General features: G+C 38.3%; 1 protein-coding gene across 7 annotated transcripts in view; it reads left to right on the top strand.

Annotated features, from left to right (window-relative positions):
• Positions 1-22,307, top strand: part of LOC130141959 (nipped-B-like protein) — a 167,648-nt gene that overhangs the window by 30,279 nt on the left and 115,062 nt on the right. The window lies entirely within an intron of this gene.

The raw sequence follows: 22,307 nt of genomic DNA, 5'->3' as shown, positions 1-22,307 counted from the left end.
TCCCAGCTTGTAAAATCTTGAGTTGCATTAGTTTCCTTGGTGTCCTAGTTTCAGCTAGGATAGAGTATTTTTTCTTCTCGGTAGCTGGTGCAGTGCTGTCTTTTGGATTTAGTATGAGAATAATGTTGATAGGACACTGATGTTTTTAGTTGCTGCTAGGTAATGTTTATACTAAGTCAAGGACTTTTCAGTTTCTCAGGCCCTGCCAGTGAGAGGGCTGGAGTGGCACAAGAAGCTGGAGGGAGCATAGCCAGGACAGCTGACCCAAAACAGCCAAAGGGAAATTCCATACCATAGAATGCCATGCTCAGTATATAAACTGGGGGGAGTTGGCCGGGGCCTGCCGAATGCTGCTTGGGGACTGGCTGGGCATCAGTCAGTGGGTGGCGAGCAGTTGTATTGCACATCACTTATGGGTTTTTTTGGTTTTTTTTTCCCTCTTTGGATTTTATTCTTCTCTGTGGAGTGGCTAGAAGAAAATGGACATATTATGAGCAATCCAGACCAAGTAACTTCGTTTTTTATCTCAACCCATGAGTTTTGCCTTCTCGCCCCCCCCAATTCTCCTCCTCATCCCTCAGAGCAAGGGGGGAGTGAGAGAGCAAGTGGCTGTGTGGTGCTTAGTCGCTAGCTGGGGTTAAACCACAACAGTCCTGTTTTGGCGCCCAACGTGAGATGGTGAGAGGATTAAATCTAGTTTACTTGATTTATTGTCTTTAAATGTTATATTATTTACTGTTTTAAAATATTATGTTACTGGTTTACTTAAAATTTATTTAAAGTTACTAAAATCTTTTAAAACGAAAGAAGTGTGTGCAAAACTAAACCAAACATTCTCAAGATAATAACAGTTGCTTCTTGAGGGAGTTTCTACATGGAAACAAAATTCAGTCTACAGAGATGGAGCTGAGGGGATAGGCCTTTAGAAGTAGCTGCAACAATTGTGAAAGCTAAGAGGGACAAATGAGAACCAGCGTTATAGGGTCTAAAAGTTTGATTGCTTTTTGTTTAGTCCTCAAACATCTGGTAAAGAGGAAAAACAAAATTATCAGTCTGTGTTGGTTATTGGTCAGTGCTGTAGTTTCTTACAAATTGTGCAAAGTATTGCTGAACACAGAATAACTTGTATAATATTCAGTTTTTTCCACAGGTAAAAAGAAAATATTAGTTTGTCTCAGTATCTGTACAGGTAGTACAAAGCAGCAGTTCAGCAGTTGAGAGTATAATTCTTTGCATGCAGAAGCTCTGTAGCTATCATTTAAAATTTAATCTTGGATTACTGAGTAGTTAGCTTAACCCTGAAACAAAACTATACAACCACAGAACTATCATATGTTTCAGTTTTGCATGGGCCAGTATTTGTTTCACTTACTGAGACAGAATTATAATTGAAACCAGTAGACAGTGTGCAAAATAAGTGTCAGAGAATCATGCAGGTTTTTATCTTGACAACTTAATACGTACAAACATTTATTTATTTTTAAACCCATTTAAACTATATTTGATGGCTTTACCCATACCCAGAGAAGGAGCCAGTGCTGTGATTTTTAGGATAGGCATTTATTAAAACAAGATTCTGGGGATTATCTCTTCAGAAGATGATGGAAGGGTTTAACACTTTGTTAATCTGTAGATAATTGATACCTGAAAGATATAGTAAGCTTCATTCTACAAGTTGATCAGCATCAAACCTGAGGAGGCACTCAGTTTCCCCTCTTATAAGACATTCTTTATCAGATGAATCATGGATGAATTATTTTTTTCAAATGATCTTTAAAAGGTTACTGTTACTTCTTTCAGATTACCCATTAAATTTTGTTCAACAATTAAGAAACTGTAGTAGTTCACCAACTAAATACCATCTCTCTTTAAGCAAAAATTCCTGTTTTAGATGGATTAAGTAGGAATTTTAAAATTTAAAATAGTGGCTTTGATTCCTTTTTTGCTTTATGCTTTTTTTTTTCTCCTAGTCTCCTTATGGCAAGCCTTTGTAGATAGTGTTTCTGCTCACTACATGTTCTTTTATATATGTGGCTTTGCTATCTTGACGAAGTTTGCATTGTTGATTCCCTGTGTAGAGCAAAGGAAGAATACATACTAAGCCTGGATGCCTCTGGATTATGTCTGGTAATTGTGATGTCATTCTTTAACAAAAAAGGAAATTGTGAGAACTTTGAAGTCAAGTAGAACTTCATGAACTGACAGAAGTAGAAGACTACACCTTGTAATGGGTTATTTTCTTTTAGAATACTTTCTATGTGCATTTGAAGACACCTTAGATTGTATTTAGGAGACAGTTTTCTTTCCTCTATGATACCTACTGCAATTTTTTTGCTTATCTCTTTATCTAAAGTCTTAATTAAAAAAAATCATTTGGAGTCATCAAGTTTTCTGAATCAGAACTATAGAAAGTGTATGTGAATATTTTCCCTCAGTCACATGCTGATGTTTTGAAGAGCTGTGATGTGCGGTACAGGCACAAGGAAGGGAAGATAGTTGCTGGAAGATGTTATGCTGTATATGTGTAGAGATGTTTTTAATAGGCTTACATGGACCTATGCAAGTGTGTTTGTAGTGACATTGTTGTCCCTTAGGCAGACTTGTTACTCTGTGTGTAGTGCCAATTCGCACACCTAGTCAAGGTATTTGTTTCTTTATTCTAATTTGCACAAAGTAGGGAGCTAGGTGGTCACCCACAAATGCCTAGCTCCCCAATTGTCTAAACTTTACACTATTTATACAGTTCAGCAAGCAAAGACATCAGCCTTCATTGGTTACAAGTTACTAAACTCCTTCATTACTTAGCATTCGGTTTCCTATTTGTCAAGTAATTCTCTCTCTTCTCACGTTAATTAGTTCACATACTCGTTAATTAGTTCACATACTCGGTCTCAACTTCTTTTTGGGTCTGGGGGGATTTCTTGAGTGGTGGTCACGATCTCCCTCTGGAATTACCTTTCCCCTAGTTTTTGCTGAGCTCATTCCTCATGGTCGACTTCCAGTCAGCTCATCTGTCTTGTAGGGGTGCTTTCTTTTGAAGTTGCTCTTTTGGACAATGGATTTATTGGTGCTTAACGAAGCGCTTAGCAGGATATACTTATATCTTGAATTAACCATTAACAACTCATTAGTTTCAATTGTCCTAAAGTCAAACTTCTAACAATACATTTGATTTTATTAATCATTCCCTTAATCATTTGATGTCAACATGGTAGTGGCTTCTGGAAAGAAGCTCATTTTCTCTGTAGTTGTTGGCCAGAAAAAACTTCAGCTGAATATAGTTTAGGTAACATGTGTTTTGTCATGGCCTACGCTTAGCTTATTCTCATGCGGTTTTATCTAACACAGGGTTGCAACACTTTTGAGAGAAGAACACAGGAAGAAATTAGCATGATTCCAGTTAACTTCTGAAGTTAAATAAAAATAATTAATATGAAAAACTGATGGTGAATGCATGTCTTCCATCACTATCTCTATATAATAATAGATTCACAGAATGGTTTGGTTTGTAAGGGACCTTAAAGATCTTCTAGTCCACCCACCCCCCCCGCCATGAGCAGGGACATCTTCAACTAGATCAGGTTGCTCAGAGCCCCATCCAACCCTACCTTGAATCTTTCCAGGGATGGGGCATCTATCACCTCTCTGGGCAACCTGTTCCAGTGTTTCACCACCCTTGTAAAAAAATGTCTTCCTTATATCTAGTCTGAATCTGTCCTCTTTTGGTTTAAAACAATTATCCCTTGTCATATACCCATTTCCATTTCTGAAATCAATGCCAGAAGTCCCCAAAAGATGAGGCAGTTTGAGGCTCTTCATTAGATGCAGGTTTAGAAGGCATGAGCTCACCTCATAACAATATCTGAAACTTTCAAGCATTTCCTAAGTAACAGTCATTTAGTTGCAGAGAGGTTCATTATTCCAGTTGCTATTTGCACTCTTTGTTTTTGGTGTTTTGTTTTTTTTTTCCCCTGCTACGGATTTGTTTTGACTGTTTAAAATATTACCTCTTCTAAGGGTTTAGATTTTAAGTTTTAGTTTAGATTTTTTTAATATTTTTTTTTTTTAAAATCTACAGTAGAAACAAAACTTTAGCAATTTAAATGAGATAGCTAACCCTTTGGTTGGAGGTTAGACGTGTAGACTCCTATTCGGGTGATACTGGGTGGATTGCTTAGTGTGAGGAGTCGCCACTTTCAGGTCACTAGGAAGGAACTGAGCCCTTTTTGGTGCTGTGTTGTCTTTTGGGGTGTGGTTTTTTTTTTTTGTTTTTTTTTTTTTTTAATTTTTCTTCCTGCAAAACTAAGCCCTTTGTGGAAAATATGTGTAAGCAAAACCTCAAGCTGGTCGTGTAAGCATGCATTCTCCAATAGTCAGTACACAGATACAATGGGCAGATACAATTCCAGCTCAAATGCTACTCTAGAGTGTTCATGTATATAGGTAAAGCCTTTCCACCTCTCCATCAAAAATCCTCCTGTACTGGAAGGGATAGAATATCTAAAGCTCTTGATGTCTAACCCTGCATATAGATGTTAGTGACTTCATTTATTCCAGCTATATATGTTTAGTTCTGTGATTCAGTGCACTCTAAATGTGAGGTTGAAAACCTTTTATTGGGGTGTGTGTGGTGGCAGTAGATGGGGGAGCGTGAATATGATTTTCACGCATCTTTAGCATGCAACATGGAAATTCTGAATTTTATTGCTCTCTGGTAGTGTGCACCCAACAGAGCCCTACAGCATCCTGTGCTTTTCTGAATATACTCTGATCCCTGGTATAGCAGTGTTCCCTATAACCTTTTGCATTACATAATCCTGCTAGGCTGCTGTTATCATTCACAATGCTTTCCCTGTCCCTCATGGATGTTTGGAAAATCCGTATACGGTATGCAAGTTTCATACTTGAAACAGGGGTGGAGGACAGAGAGACATTCTTAAAGTTGCCTTTAAAATGTTGATTTGTATGACGACTGTGTGATTTGTTATGATTAGTCAAGGAAAAATATCTTTTGCCCCCTGTAATTTCTCCAAGAAATTAGGGTGATATAGGATTGGGTGGGGGTTACCCAGGTCATCAAGTTTAGCTCCTGTAATAGCTATAATGATACAATGGTTGTCTACCTCAGAAGAAGCCACGTAGTTTATTCCATGTACTATTTTAATTTGTCTCATAATTTCTTTCTGATAGCGTTACCATACAGGCAGTATTATCTATAGAAACAGATAATTATTAGTAGAACAAGATATTAAACAATTGGGGATGCAAGTATAAAACAGCAGATAAAGAGGTGATGGATGGTAGGGTATTCTTGTAGGGTTGGGGTTTTGGTTTTTTTTTTTTTCAGTTTTTAAACTTATTTTCTGGCTCTTTTCTGTAAGAGTACTACCCTCGCTACTACTTTGCTGCTGAAGTGTGTGTTAGACAGTTATGAAAGGTCCTGACTAGTGGTGAGTAGTTCTAGCAGCTATACCGAAATTATTCTGTGGACCAGTGAATCTGTTCCTATTACAGCTGATTGTTCAAGAGACATTTTTTTAAAATAATTTTCAGGGAAGGTGGAAGTTTCTATTTTGGGGGTGGAGTATTTCAGTATGTATTTATCCTTCAAGTTTTAAAAATTTGTTGTAATATGTTGCTGTACCCTAGCAGTCATTTAACAATGAATTTATGATCTAGTAATTCTTGAAATGAAATTATGTGAAATAACACTAAAAAAATTACAACTTTAAATGCAACTATATGACCTTTTTATTCTTGGTTCCTTTAATTCAGTAATATGTAATATTTGCTTTTCTAGTTTAATAATGAATCAAGGCAACACTATTAGCTTTTAACCCTTTTAATTAAGCCTTTTTCTTCTTATGGAATAAGCATATTGCAATTCCCAGCTGCGTTTCACTTTTTATCTAAGTGGTTACCTCTGCAAAGGCTTATTTAGCGACACACTCTCTATCTATACTAAATTTCTCCTTATGGTTATAACTGTTTATTTTGGCCTTTTTCTTTCTTTGCTTTGTGCAATTAGATTTCCAAATGGAAAGCAGTATTTCAGATAAGGAGATATTAATTTGTCATGTAGTTTACTAAGATGGAGTATGCACTAGAAACTTTTGCAGACACATTTCTTATGAATTCATATATGTATGTTGTTTTCTCGGTGGTCCTAGTAAAGGTGCAGATTTTACTGATGTATTCTGTCAGTGAACCGATATAAAATATGTAAAAAAAAATGTGCTCTTAACAGAAGTTGAAGTAGGAAATCATGCTGCTTTTTATAGCTAAAAGCTTAAATGCTGATTAAAGAAGTAATTGGATGAAAACATTACTTTCTGACAACTTATTTGCTCTTTTTAAAAAAAATGAAACATTTTGTCATGATGTATTTCTCTTCCCTAGTTTGTATTTATTGGTACTAGTTAAAGACAGATTGGGAAGTTCTGCAATCTTCAGCAGTGGACCATGAAAGAGGGAAACATAAAATTTATCAGTGAAGGATAGGCCATTTCTTCCTCACTTTAACCCCCTAAACATTAGTTTATAGAAATAACTTAGAGTCCTTCTGACTTTTATTATTCTTTTGTATTGATCTCCATCTCTTATTCTGCTAGTTTTCTAGTTTTGGAAAGACGTTTAATATTGAATGATGTAGTAAAGGTAGCAATGACATGCAGAATAACTCAGGATAGGTTATAAAGCAGGTATGTTTAATTCACTGGCGGGCATCAGGGTGGATAATTCCAAAAGCACCTGCTGCCCCGACTTTGTGCACATGTGATTTAAAGTATACATTCATACATATTCAATAGATGCCCGAGAATAGGTTGGGCTAGGATAATTAGTCTACCGAGAAGTCATTAACATAAGTTTCCTCCTGTTTGCGCTTGCGCACTGTCTCCTGGTGGTGGTTGTGGGGGTCGTTGAGGATGAAGGCTTAGTAGTCTCCCTCGCTCTGAACTTTTCACCTTCACTCTTTGCGCAGACTCAGTCGTGTCTTGAGTTTCTTCCAAACCACTAACCAGGACAGAACCAGTTTTCCTATCTCAAGGCACAGATGTTCGCATGCGAGTGTCATCTTATCGGCACACAGAGCATCCCAGGTCCACCTTATCAGTACAAAGGGCCCCAGGACTGGGCCTAATTTGCAAAGTCACACTGTGAAGCTCCTCTTTGTACATACAATGAGAGTTTTAATTATTCTAAGTTTTCCATATCCTATTAATCTAGTTATTTCTAAGCTTTCTTTCAGCAATGTGTGGCAGGTTTTGATAATGCCTTTAAAAGTATTGCTGAGTTCCTGATGAGTGTCTGCTAAGCTCTGATCATTTGCTCTTTCTTCAGTTTTTGTGCCTTAATCAGCTTTTATTTGTCTCCCTTTGCTGGTCACCAGTTTCTATTACAAAGTCTCTTACAGATTGTTCTAGAAATCATTTGAAATCAGTTGTATGTAAATGATATATTCACAAGCACTATCTGTAATCATACTTCTCATGCTTACATAATTCTTGAAGTTAAAATGCCATGACTTGAATTCTTCATGAGTTTTGTGGAGCTTGGTTTCTTAATATCCTAGTTGCATATTTATTGGTTTTATGGTTTAATGGGCATTTAAACTACTTTTTCAGATACTGAAAGTAGGACTTGGGAGTATAAAATTCAGAAGGTCATTTAGTGCCTTTTTGAAAGAGCTATGCAGTTTTGACCGCTATGCATCCCTTAAGAGACCTGTTCTTGATCACTTGCACTTTTCAGTTTGATCTTTGAGTCCTCTCAAAACTATCAGACGAATGCCACCAAATCCTTGTCGTTAATCACACTGCTTGAAACAGCTCCTGTATTTTGGATGGGCTCCTATATTTGACAATAAAATGTGCTAAGTGGGAAACTCTTACAGTTCTTGTCAAGACTAATGATGGTGTGAAATTCAGATAGTAATCTAAATTCTTCTGTACCTGGAGATGTTTTCAATTTCCTGATATTTCTGTACAGGACTCATCAGTGCTGTTCTTATTTAAAGGCTATAAATATATTTAGATGTTTTATATTATGCATAGAATCTAGGATTTAATTTAACTGCCTCCCTCTTCTTCATCACCCGTTTCTATTATAAAGTCTCTTACAGGTCATTCTAGATACAATTTGACATCTGTTGTAAGTTATACACTCAATATCACCATCTGTAGTAATGCTTTTTCATGTCTACGTAATTCTTGGATTTAAAAAGTCAGGAAGAAGTACTAGTTGAGGAATCCTTTAGACAACTAGAAGAATTCTTGCATTCCTAGGCCCTGGTCTTCGTGGAGGACTTTACCACCCTGGTATCTCCTGGAGGGACACCATAGTAGGGCACAAGTAATTCAGGAGGTTTCTACAGTTTACTGACAACTTCCAGACACAGGTGACTGACTAGCTGATGAGCGAAATGCTGTGTTGGACCTTGTATTTACAAACAAGGGAGAACTGGTTGGGGATATAGGTTAGGGCAGGCTTGGCTGCAGCAATATGAGATGGTGGAGTTCAGGATCCTGAGAGGAAGTGAGCAAGGCAAATAGCAAGATTGTAACCATGGACTTAGGAGAGCAGACTTTGGCTTGTTCAGGGCTCTGCTTGGAATAATCTCTTGGGGTACAGCCCTGGAGAGAAGAGAGATCCAGGAAAGATGGTTGATTTTTCAAGGATCACCTTTTCCCAGCTCAAAAATGGTCCATCCTGACATGCAGGAAGTCAAGCAAAGGTAGCAGGAGGTCTGCATGGAGACCTGACAAAAACTCAAATATAAAAAGGAAATACAGAAGTGTAAGCAGGATCAGGTGACCTAAGAGCATGCAGGGATGCCTGAGCATGCAGGGATGGGGTTAGAGAAGCCTCATCCTATTTGGAGCTGTGTTGTGAAACTGAGGGCAACAAGAAGGGTTTCTACAAGTACATCAGCAGCAAAAAGAAGATAAAGGAAAATGAGGCCCCACTGCTGAATGGGAATAGGGACCTGGTGACAAAGGACGTGAAAGAGGATGAAGTACTCACTGTTTTCTTCACTTTAGTCTTAACTGGTAAGACTGGCCTGCAGGAATCCCAGGCACTGAGGCTAGTGGGAAAGTCCAAAGCAATGAAGACTTACCCTTGGTCAAGGAGGATCATGCTAGGGAACATTTAAACAAACTGGACATGCACAAGTCCATGCAATCTGGTGAGATGCATTCATGAGTGCTGAGGGATATGGCCAATGTTGTTGTGAGGCTACTCTCAATAGTCTTTGAAAGATCAAGGTGATAGAGGGAGGCATCAGAGAACTGAAAATGAATGTCGCCCGTATTTCAGGAAGGGCAAGAGGGAGGATCTGGAAAATTAAAAGCCAATCAACCTCACCTCGATCCCTGGGAAGTTGTTGCATCAAGTAATCCTGCAAACTGCTTCCAAACACATGGAGCACAGGAAAGTGATCAGGAGTAGTCAGCATAGATTTGTGGAGGGGAGATCATGCTTAATAAGCCTGATAACCTTTTATGATGAGATGACTAGCAGCGTGGATGGATGAGGGCATGTTCATGTTTTACTTTAATAAGGCTTTCAACACTGTATTCCATAACATCCTCGTAGACAAATCAATAAAGTACAGATTAGATAAGTGGACAGTGAGGTGGATCAAAAACTAGCTGAACTGCTGGACTCGAATCATTGTTAACAGTGGCATGAAGTGCAGCTGGAAGCCAGTCAGGTTGACACCGGGGCCAGGACTGTTTAGCATCTTCATTAATGATCTGGATGATGGGACAGAGTGCACTCAGCAAGTTTGCTGACAAAATGGGGAGGAGTGCTGATACACCAGATCAGTGTGCTGCTATTCAGAGGGACCTCAACATGCTGGAGAACTGGGCACATGGAAACATCAGTCAGTTCAACAAAGGGAGGTACCAATTTCTGCACCCCGGAGGTGGATAACTCCATGCAACAGTACAGCCTGGGGGACAACCAGCTGAGAAGCAGGTTGGCAAAAAAGGACCTGGGGGTCCTTGTGGATATAGGGTTGAACATAAGCCAGCAATGTTCCCTGTTGCAAAGGGTAGCAAATAGAATCCCGTGCTTCAATAAGAATAGTGTTGCCAGGAGGTCAACGGAGGTAATTCTTCTGTTCCATTTGTGAGTGATAAGACACATCTGGAGTGCTGGGTTCAGTTCTGGGCTCCCCAGCACAAGACAAACATGGACATACTAAAGCGAGTCCAACAAAGGGCCATGAAGATTGTTAAGGGATCGGAGCATTTAGTATTTGAGGAGAGGCTGAGAGAGCTGGGGCAGAGATGGTTCAGGGGGACGCTATCAATGTGTTGATAAGATACCCAATGGGAAGGCAGTAAAGAAGATGGAACCAGACTCTTCTCAGTGGTGTCCAGTAGCAGGGCAAGAGACAGTGGCCTCTATGGAGGGAGCTGGACAGGCTGGATTGATGGGCTGAGGCCAGTTTTATGAGGTTCAACAAGAAGTGCTGGGTCCTGCACTTGGGCCACAACCCCACGCAATGCTACAGGCTTGGGGAAGAATAGCTGGAAAGCTGCCTGGCAGAACAGGACCTGGGGGTGCTGATTGACACCTGGCTGAACATGAGCCAGCAGTGTGCCCAGGTGGCCAAGGAGGCCAGTACACACCAGCATGCTATCAGAAACAGTGTGGCCATCAGGACAAGGGAAGTGATTGTCCGCCTGTACTGGGCACTGGTGAGGCCCCACCTTGAATACTGTGTTCAGTTTTGGGCCCCTCACGTCAAGGGGGATGTAGAGGTGCTGGAGTGTGCCCAGAGAAGGGCAACGAAGCTGGTGAAGGGTCTGGAGCACAAGTGTCATGAGGAGCGGCTGAGGGAACTGGGGTTGTTTGGTCTGGAGAAGAGGATGCTCAGGGGGGACCTTAATTGTTCTCTACAGCTACCTGAAAGGAGGTTTCAGGCAGGTGAGGGTCGGTCTCTTCTCCCAGATAACAAATGACAGGACAAGAGGAAACTACCTCAAGTTACGCCAGGAGAGATTTAGACTGAATATAAGGAAAAATGTGTTCCCTGAAAGGGTGGTCAAGCACTGGAACAGGCTGCCCAGGGAGGTGGTGGAATCACCATCCCTGGAGGCGTTTAAAAAACATGTAGGTGTGGTGCTTAGGGACATGGTTTAGCAATGGCCTTGACAGTCCTGGGTTAACAGTTGCACTTTATGATCTCAAAGTTCTTTTCCAACCTAAATGATTCTATGATTCTGTAAAACTGAAATGCAAGAAATCCCATTTAGACAAGAAGCTGTTTGGCTCTAAGGGTGGTCAAATATTGGAATATAGGGGATTGTGGAGTTTCCATGCTTGGAGTTATTAAAAATCTAACAGGAGACAGCCCTGAGCAACCTGCTGTAGCTGACCCTGCTCTGAGGAGGGGGATAAGACTAGATGGCCTCCAGACGTCCCTTCCAACCTTAACCATTCTATGATATTTTTTTTTTCATATGTAACTCCCTTAAAGAAAAACATACTCATGTTGTACATGTTACAGCTGGCACTTGCCAGCTATCTATTACAGAATTCTTTTATGGCATTACTTCCTGATTTCAATAACTTATCTTTCACATATATTTTACTTCTAGGAAATGCAAAATCTGCGTCTTGTCCCACATACATTTCAGAAATGACAATTTATTGCCTAGATACTTTATTACCCCTTTACTTTTAAGGCTCTTGTGTTAACATATATAGGAAGCTTTATGGGATGTGGTGTTTTTTAAAAAAAATTATGTCCTTTCATATGTGCTGATTTTACTAATTAAAAATGTCTTTTTCACTCCTTATTTTTCCTTGGAAAGCCATTAGGTATTCAATAAGTTATTGGGGGCTTGGTTTTGTCTGTTTCTGCTTTAGAGCTGCTTGTGCAGTGTGAGCATATAAACCACATTATTACAAAGAATATTCTTATCATCATAATTAAATTGTTGCTGACCGCCTGTTTCCATTGAATCCTGCTGAGTCAATAGCATCTATCAAAAGTTGCTTTAATGAGATTTTGATTTAAAGAATCAACTTGAAAGTTTTTAGATCTTTTAGTGGAAATTGTGATAACTGCTTTCTGCCACAGAGGAAAAAAACATGGGACCTGATGAGATGCATCCATGAGTCCTGAGGGAACTGGCGGATGAAGTGGCTAAGCCGCACTCCATCTTATTTGAAAAGTCGTGGCAGTCCGGTGAAATTCACATGGAATAGAAAGGAGAAACGTAACCCCCATTTTTAAAAGGGAAATAAGGAAGACCTGGGAAACTACAGACCAGTCAGTCTTACTTCTGTGCCCGGCAAGATCATGGAGCATATCCTCCTGGAAACTATGTTATGGCACACGGAAAATAAGGAGGTGATTGGCGACAGTCAACATGGCTTCACTAAGGGCAAATCTTGCCTGACAAATTTGGTGACCTTCTATGATGGGGTTACAGCATTGACAGATGAGGGAAGAGTGACCGATGTCATCTACCTGGACTTGTGCAAAGCTTTTGATACTGTCCTGCATGACATCCTTGTCTCTAAACTGGAGAGACATGGATTTGATGGGTGGACCACTCGGTGAATAAGGAATTGGATGGATGGTTGCACTTGAAAAGTTGTGGTCAACAGCTCAGTGTCCAAGCGGAGACTGGTGATGAGCGGCATTCCTCAGGGTTCTGTACTGGGACCGGTGCTGTTCAACATCTTTGTCGGGGATGTGGACAGTGGGATCGAGTGCACCCTCAGCAAGTTTGCCAATGACAACGAGCTGAGTGGTGCAGTCGACATGCTGGAGGGAAGGGATGCCATCCAGAGGGACCTTGACAGGCTAGAGAGGTGGGCCCATGTGAATCTCATGAGGTTCAACAGGGCCAAGTGCAAGGTCCTGCACCTGGGTCAGGGTAACCCCCAGTATCAATACAGGCTGGGCAGAGAATGGATTGAGAGCAGCCCTGAGGAGGAGGATTTGGGATTACTGGTGGATGAAAAGCTCAACATTGGCTTGATAATGTTTGCTTGCAGCCCAGAAAGCCAACTGTATCCTGGGTTGCATCAAAAGAAGCATGGCCAGCAGGTTGAGGGAGGTGACTTTCTCCCTGTACTCTGTTCTCATGAGACTCCACCTGGAGTACTGTGTTCAGCTTTGGGGCCCGCAACATAAGAAGGACGTGTACCTGCTGGAGCAAGTCCAGAGGAGGGCCACAAAGATGATCAGAGGGCTGGAGCACCTCTCCTATGAAGACAGGCTGAGAAAGTTGGGCTGCTTCATCCTGAAGAAGAGAAGGCTCCATGGAGCCTTTCAATACTTAAAGGGGGCTTATAAGAAAGATGGGGACAGACTTTTTAGTAGGGCCTGTAGCAATAGGACAAGGGGTGATGGGTTTAAACTGAAAGAGAGTAGATTTAGATGAGATATTAGGAAGAAATTCTTTACTGTGAGGGTGGTGAGATGCTGGAACAGGTTGCCCAGAGAAGTTGTAGATGCCCCATCCCTGGAAGTGTTCAAGGCCAGGTTGGATGTGGCTTTGAGCAACCTGGTCTAGTGGAAGGTGTGCCTGCTGATGGCAGGAGGTTGGAACTAGATGATCTTTAAGGTCCCTTCCAACCTAAATCACACTATGATTCTATGAAAACTGAGAAAAGTTGCAATGCTAAAACCCCCCATTGCTATTGAACTACTGAAACTTGTGTTATTATATTTCATTGGAGCTTAATATTTGATGAAAATCTGCTCTATAAAGGGCTATGCTCTCTAATTTTCTTTACTTACTGATATAGTAAGTAATAGTCATTCTTGGTTTGGGGAAAAAAAGAAGATAAGCTAGGTCTCCTAAATGCTTTTCAAAGTAGAGCTATGCCCTAAATGACTACAGAGGGAATTATCATTTTGGAGACTCATAGTGTGAACCTTTCCAGTTTCCTCAAATTATTATCTCAAATTGATTTCCAGCTAGAGTTTATTCTTGTATGATATGCAGTGGAATTCAACTTTCTTTTAATATTGGAAACCATTTTTGTCTATTATGTTATAATAAGCAGTTTGGTCTTTCTTACTAAATTTACTTCAAAAGAGGTAGGAAATCATAATGAACATTTTATGGGAACAATTGACTGCTTACAGCTTTCCAAGATTGCTTGTCTGACATAATATCCTGGACACTGAAATAGCACTTGCATAAGAGGTTTTGCATGCTTTGTGAAAGCTAGATACCAAAATTTGCCTTCTACTCTAAGAACTTGGAATCAGCTCAAGAGCATAGCAAGTCCCAGTCTTTTTTCCTTCTAGTTTCAAAATCTGTGGTGAGGAGTGATTCTGAAAAACTTTCTTCCAAGAGGAACTGAAGTTTAGTAAAGGTATTTCTGAGAACCAATATCTTAAGAAGTTGGTTTTGTGTATGTGTGGTTTTTTTGTTGTTGATTGGGGTTTTTTTAGTTGTTGATACTTATTTATTTATTTATTTAAAACTAGGATGCACTTTTCACTATCATTCAAGCTTTGGATCATGCACTCTCAAGTTTTGTGTGACAGATAACGATAATTTCCCTTGGGAGAAGGTACTTGCTTGCAAAGTCCTGCTGGAAGACTGAATTGAATTGAGGGAAGCCAGTAAAGGAAGTCAGATGGTAATTACAAGCAGCCACATACATTTCTAAAATAGTTGCAAAAGCGGTGACCATTGCTTTGAAACCAACAAAGAAGTTTCAGATGTGTCACAATGCAGTAAAAGGTACTTTGGAACAATTGAGCAATTGGCCAAAATGTTTTGTTCCTTTAAGGCTTGAGAAGCAAACATTTTGCTTGGGAATCTGTATGTTGAGTGTTAATGGCTGCTTCAGCAGTTCAAAGGCATTGTATTTTTTGATCTTAGAGAAGGGTCACCAGAAAAGGAGAAATCTTATTAACAGGTAGATTTTCATCTTTATCAAACGGTGCACCTCATTGGAGATGGTTCAGTCTTATTGGTGCTCTTAATTTCTCTTACCGTTCATAGCAAAGTTGTGGGCATTGTTAAGATTTTACTACTTTTATTCTAATTTCATGTTTGCAAACTGTATTGCATATTCTCCAAAAGAAGAGAAACAGGAGGAAAGTACAATGGAAATAGCAGATGAAGTAGTTAGCTTTGATTAAATAGTGATTGATAGCATCTTGTAATGGTAATGTCACATTATGTTTAAGGCTCAGCTTTGTAGTACTATTCAGGGTAGTTTAATCATAAGTAAAACTCTGCAGGTATATTAAAAAATTAACAAAACAGAAGTTTTCTATATTTTAACTATTGTTATGCAGACTGACAATTTAGTATAGTACACAACTATTTTAGTATTTTTTTCTTTTTTTTTTCTTCTCCAATTAGAAAGGGCATGGCTTTGGCTGGAGATGTATTCTTTAGGGATTAACATACTTGGTTTTCATCCTGGTTGAATAACTGTAGTGGTTGTTCTAAACTGTAGCTACAGTCTAATTGAGGAAGTAGAAAAGTTTGATACTTGGATCCAGTGTTTCCAGTTCATCCACTTAATCTGGTTGCAGAGAGTTTATTTAACCAAAGGTCTGCATATTTCTCAAAGCAAGAATAGGTAGCCTGTGGCTCATATTGAGTACTGGCACTTAAAGCTGGAAGCTGAATCTTTTCAAGTTCCATGAATGTGTGAATAGAATAGTGATGACTTTGTTGTTTCCACTGACCACATAGGAAGAAATGCCTATTATTATGGATACTTCTAATTTTGTTTAAAAAGACCATTCCAGTTGGAGACGTTGAGTTACCTGTTTCTTTTTGCAAGATACATTTAAAAACCTTCTGCTGGTTTGTGTTAGTTTTTTTGGTTTTGTTCTTTCTTACAGTAAAAGGGATTTTTTTTTTTTTTAAATATAACTGTTCTCTGTACATGTCAACTCTCTTCCTTCTGTCTTCCATCAAAGTAATACATAAATAGGAATAAAAGCCCAAAGTAAAAACTACAACGTGGAATACCTTTGGGAAACAAGTAAACTTGAGTGTAGATTTTTTTGCAGAATTTAGTGCAATTTCTGGATTACTGATGCTTTTTTACCTTGTAATAATTTATAACTTTATGTATTCTTGGAATGTGATTACATGTTAATTGTAACTTGGTCTAAAAAGGTTAGTGTGGTGAACTTCAGGGAAAGTTTTTGCTTTGTTATTGTCAATGTCTAGATTAGAGATGTTAGATGCAGCTTTTCTTGGGGTCTTTGTAATCTAAAAGTCTCATATTTTTCTTTAAAATGGAGAAAATCTCTACTTTTAGAGGAGGAGTTGAAAAAATATTCTGCAACTGTTGAAAATTTTTTGTTGATGTAATGTTGCTCAGTGGCTTGTTTACACTTTTATCTTTGGAATAGGGAGCCTCAGATTTTGGGAAATACTTTCTTCCTCAGTTTAATAAAGTATGTTGTCTAAACAGCTGAATTGTCTTTGGATTAATTTTGTTATAGAGCAAGTCAGGTAGTTATATGTCGTGTATAATAAAGATTACTGCTAAAGAAAATATGTAGTCAGTTTGAGTACACAGGGTTTTTTTATTTTATTATTTTTTTTCCCCAGTTTCTGGGCAGCCTGATCTTGGTGTCCCTGCTTAAGCAGGAGGTTGGACAAGATGACATCCAGAGGTTACTTCCTACCTCAACCATTCTGTGATTATTTTTTTTTGGGGGGGGGAGGGGAGAAAAGTAGTGAGATATGCAAAATCATGGATGCATGTGCGTGTTAGTAGTCCTCTATTCCTTCCTTCACCCTCAAAGGGAGGGGGAGAGAAGGGAAAACGAGTATATGCAATGTCTTTAGTATTTGTTGCTACAGACTACCTCATTGGTACTAAAAGACATTGTTCAGTGCAGTGGAGAAGAGTTGCGGTGTTAGCTTAATGGTAATTTTTAGACCTGTCGAAATTCAAGTGACTTGTTTTCTGCTGTTCCTTGTGTTGCATACGGAAAAGGAGAGCTCTACATAAGTATCTGCATGGGCAGACCATGTTTTATGGAGAAATGAGATTAATAATCATGGACATGAGGAAAATTATAAGTAGTTGGAGCAGGAGAAAGGCAGGTCAGGAAAAAGTAAAGTTGTGTGTTGTGCCTTCAGTCACCTAAAAGCTGTGTTTGTAAAAGTTTTGGGAAATGTAACTGTTCTTTTTGACTCATTTGTCTTTGTGCTGTCCACTGAGTCATCAGAAGCCCTATTTTATAAGAGGACAGGATTCCCAGTTGTAGTTACTGATTGCATGTATCTAAACTCATTCTTCCGTCTTCTTCCCCAGTCTCTATATGTGCACATGCATGTGTGTGCATGCCCTCCTGTCTGAGGGACTGAGCTGCTGCTTTCTATAACTCTGTGACTCAGCCCCGTAATTGGGGATTGTGAAAGACGGCTGGCAAAATATAGTCCTAAAGGAACAGAACAAAACCAGACTAGAATAAAAAGGCATGAAATTTTAAAAAAAACCCAACAAATAATCTTGGATGGGGGAAAAAGGGCAGTGAAGGATAACTTGTTTGGTTGGTAATCACAGTGTTTTGTAGACTGTTCTATAAGCTCTTTGGCTGCCTTTGTCTCCTCTAACCTTATGCCTTCTGGAATTGCTATGGAAGGAGGAGGTAGCCATTATAGAAGTGCCCTGTTCTGTGTTTTTTCAAAATAGTCTGCAAATGAAGTGAAAACTTTTTAGCACAGTTCCTCAGTGGGAAGGTTTCTAACCTTTTTGTGTCATGGATTCTGGTCCTGCTTTGCTCTTTTCAGTGAAAATAATTTCTAGTATTGATCATCCACAATCTAATCTCTTTATATGACCTGCAGTGTTTTTACTTGATCTCCAGTGATATGCCTTGGTTTTCACATTGTTCTCCCTCTAGATTAACAATGGATCAATCTTGAAATGTCATAACAAATCTTCTGTTTTCTTTTATTTGTTCTACCCACTTTTATTCTGATTGATAAGTTTATACCAGAAGTTAAGATAGAAACTTCCAATGTTGTACCTGAAATTTTCCCTTTTTCTTGGAAAATCAAAATTGAAGCTAGATCACAGGCATATTATTTGTGTTCAGCTGAACTCTTTCAAGATGTGTGACTGACTTTGTCCAAGTAATTAGGAATAAAGGGATTACTCAAACCTTGTCTATGTAAAGGTACTTAAAGCTTTTAATGTAAATTAAAGAACTGAATTTAAAGTGGTTTAGTTGAGCTACATTAAACACTTGAATTGATATTCTCATTCAGAATTAGTAGCTTGAATTCAGTTGGTTTTATCCCACTAAAATTCAATTGTGTTGAACTCTAATTTGAAGAAAATGTCCACCTGATTTGAGATGGTTAAATCTGTGTTTAAAAAAAACAACCACAAAACAAAACCACCAACCAACACAAAAAACACACCCCCCCACCCCCCCCAAACCAACAGATTAGTGTTTTAGGGAATTTCTATGCATAAAGATATTTTCTTCAAAGTAATGTTCTTCATTGTACTTGCTTTCTACTAACTGGTTTGTGGTAGTCCTTTCCACACAAATTTTTAGCTGCTGTTTTGCTCCAAATTATTACTTCAACAATGCTTTCACTGTTAAACAGCTATTCCATATTCCTTTGTATTGCTGCTGGGCTTGATGTCTTGTAGAATTATTCCTGCAGTATCCAGTGGAGGTGAGCTGAGTGTTAAACATGGACAGATCAAATGTCAAAAATCCCCAAGCCTTTTTGTGTATGGCCATCATAATTTTGAGATGCCATCTCATTGTTATTGATGGAACATTTGTTTATGCTGTGACACTGGTAATTTTGGAAAATTTGAAAGTTGGGAAGTTTAAGCTTGACTGAAGTGATCATAGCCTCTGAGCAGCTTTGCAAACCAATTGCAATTGCCAGGTAGCTTTGGTTTAGATTTGTGACATCTGCAGCCTGTCAAGAGTAGAATATGGAAGATTACCAGTAAGGTGAAAGAGAATACTGCTTTAGAGAAATGTTTTTTTTGGAAGCGTCCCTCTTTTCAGCATGGTTTGCGAGCTTAATAAATTATTATCACATTTGTGCTGCAGATGGTGGGAGAACCAGCAGTAGCAGCAGAAGTTCAGTATGGCATAGGACACTTTCCTAAGTAATTGTATGAATCCTTCCCCAGACCTGATTGTTGCCATCTAGCCCTAGTTGCTTGTGGTGAGATGGTCATCATTTGAACTTTTTTAACATTAGTTCCAACATAATACCTCTAGATGTTGTGTACTGTATGCTTCAGGGTTTATTAATAACTTTGAATATGTGTGGTTTCCCAGCTGTAGTCTCCATTTGTTTCCTACACTATGTCTTTGAGTTCACTGTGCTCCAAAAGTTTAGCTGACTTTAATATTTATATGTTGAAAAGCCTTTAGTCACCAGACTGTGTGCGCAGTTGGAAAAAAGGAATATCTTGGATGACTAGTGATATTGTTTTACATGCTTGTTGATAATATCTTTATTTATAATGTTAATGGGAATGACTACCTGGAAGATAACAGAAAAAAATAAAATTCTATAAAGTAAAGAGTCAGGGACTTCTGATACTAATCATACTTTTGTAGTCACAAAGTCATGGAACTCCTACATTTTTAGGATTGCTAAATAGGATAGTGCATGAAATATTTTATGTGATCTCCTGAATTTTAGAATATAAATGCTAACTAAAATCAGTTATCAAGAGATGAATTTTTTCATGTTTGAAGTATCTTACACAATTACTTTATTTTAGACACTAACACTACATTTTTTCAAAGTTACTTTTGCTCGTGTTTAATCTTTCCAAGCAGTATGGTTTTGCAAGATGTTAGTAAACTTAATTAAAATGTTAAATTCCATTGATTATTTTGGGATTTTTTTAAAAATAATGTCAGCATACTTTCCTTTAGAGAGAGTATATGTTACCTGTATGTTGTATGAGCAATATAAACTACCTCTTGTAAAATGAACCAAACAGAATAAATTTGGGTAGTGAATGCTATAAAATTACAAAAATAATTGCATTACCAGTAATTATGCAAATGTGTACAATAGGGCAGTACAAACAAAACTATATGTTTCTGTACATAGTAAAAACATTGATTTATTTGATGATTTTCTGTCTAATGATCATGGCACTTGTTTATCTGTAAGTCTGTCTAATAATTTTGGAAATAACAGCTAATTTCAGTTATTTTACAGGGGGTGAAAGTCTCAACCATTTAGTTTGTGACAATTTGTTGTTGGATAGAGGAGATGCTCATGTCCCCATTGAGTAAGTGGCTGCAGCATCTGCTGTCTCTCTTCTATCTAGCAGCTCAGAGGTGTGGGAGTGGATTTGATGTGAGGGGAGGAAACTAGGTATGTTACAGAGGGCTGTCTAGAGCCTTTGGATGGAGGAATTACATAATCATGGTGAGGGGATGAGGGGGAATAATACACCAATCCAGAAGAAAAGCATCTTAACCACCTACAGTGCTGTACAGCATCTCTCTTAGATGTGCATGGACCTTAAGTTGAAGAACAGGCAACAAGATTAGGACAAAATGGAATAATATATCACAGATCAATATTAATTCCAATATAAAAAGGCAGTGAGCTGCTTTTGAAATGTAACACACTAAATTTGTTTATATACAGTTTTCCATTGGCATTTATTGTGGATCTCTAAAGAAATGTTATAGTTGTGCATCTGTTTTCTTAGTGTGTATTAGAGAAGCTTAGAGGTATTTTAATTGTTTTTCAAAGACAAAAAAGAGGCAAAAATAGTGTGACTGCAAGACTTGTGCAAAATCAGCTACTGCCTCAAGAGCTATATTTCTTCCCAGTTTTGTTTTATAAAGGTTATGAATCATCTGAGAGAGTTAAAGGACAGAAGTGCAAGATTAAAAGTTGGAAAAGACTCCTGAATTTAAATAGATTTTGGTCTAGTGTTTAGTCACTAAGTTTTCAGCCTGGTTAAGAGTCAACCTAATTAAAGAGAAGTCTTTAAAATATAAGTAATGTTAGTACACAGTTGTTTTTAGAAAAGGGTAACACTACTACCAGCTAACATGAATGAGACATTCAAGAAACAGTTAAAAAAAAACCCCAGAAGTTACTACTTCCTTTCTCATACCTGTCACAACTATTTTGTTAACAAAGATGTGTTGCAACCTAAAGTGCTCTCCATTTGACAGAGCTGACCTACCAAACCCTTTTAATTGCTGTTGCTCTTCTACACATCTCTTAGCTATTTTCTTCCAATAAAATGAACTGTAATATCAGCCACTGCTTGTGTGCCTGAGCAAGCAAAAGGGCTGTGCTCACCAAAAAGACCATAATTATGAATGTACTTTCTTTGTTGCAATAGAAGTTGCATGTGGAATATGTAGCACAGATGGCAAATAAATGTATGAACTACTGAAATAGCTTGAGGTTTTCCCTTTATATTTGATTTTCTCTGCTATGCTTTAATATCATGACTGCTTCCAATTTTATTGATGCATTGGGCATTTTCCTTGAAAATCAGTAATTCTGAGATTTGCATTTTCCTCTCTGGCTGAAATAATCTCCACTTGTTGATCATTGCAACACTTTGTAAATATAATTTGGTTTTCTGCAAACTTTTGGGACACTGTTGCCCTAATGGATAGGCTTTTATTGGATGCTTAAATGTCTTTTGTGTATGAAGGACTTGATATGGCCACATTTTAAGAGTTCTTAGTGCTTAGGCACCTGAATTAAACATTTGAGATGTTAATTTTTAAGTAGAGAACGCTGTTTTATAAGTGCTTTTTAATTTTTATATAAAATAAAAAGGAAGAGCTTCCTGTGCTTACGAGATGGAAATGGCTTTAAAAGAAAAGGTACTAATAGTGTTGGGGACTTGGGGACCTATTCCTTCTTTTCAGGAAACTGTGTTCTAATGAATTTTCATGGTTTATGATTGAAAGGTAGCAAGAAAGGTAAACATTTCCTGCTAGACATTCATGTGGTATAGATCAGGGAAGCTGCATACTACCTGTAGGTATCTGCTTTCTGCACATGGCTTAGTCTGGTTTTTTTTTTTTCTTTGTTTTGGGTTTTTTGTTGTGTGCGTGTGTGATGTTTTTTGTTGATGTAGTGGTGGTGTGGTGGTTTTCTTTTTTTTTTTTTTTTTTTGGTTGGTTTGGTTTTGGGGTATTTTTTGGTGTGTTGTGTGTTGTGTTTTTTTTTTTTTTTTTTTTTTTTTTGTGATGGTCTGATTGCATCAATTCCTTTCCTCCCTCAGGAAGACTTATGACAGGTGCAAAGCACAATTATGCTTTATGTTAGTTTACTGTGGTAGAAAACTGT

The sequence above is a fragment of the Falco biarmicus genome, chromosome W (genome assembly GCF_023638135.1).
Source record: "Falco biarmicus isolate bFalBia1 chromosome W, bFalBia1.pri, whole genome shotgun sequence".
NCBI classification, from domain to species: Eukaryota; Metazoa; Chordata; class Aves; order Falconiformes; family Falconidae; genus Falco; species Falco biarmicus.
The sequence above is the reverse complement of the archived record's forward strand: the minus strand, read 5'-3'. Positions and strand labels throughout refer to the sequence as shown.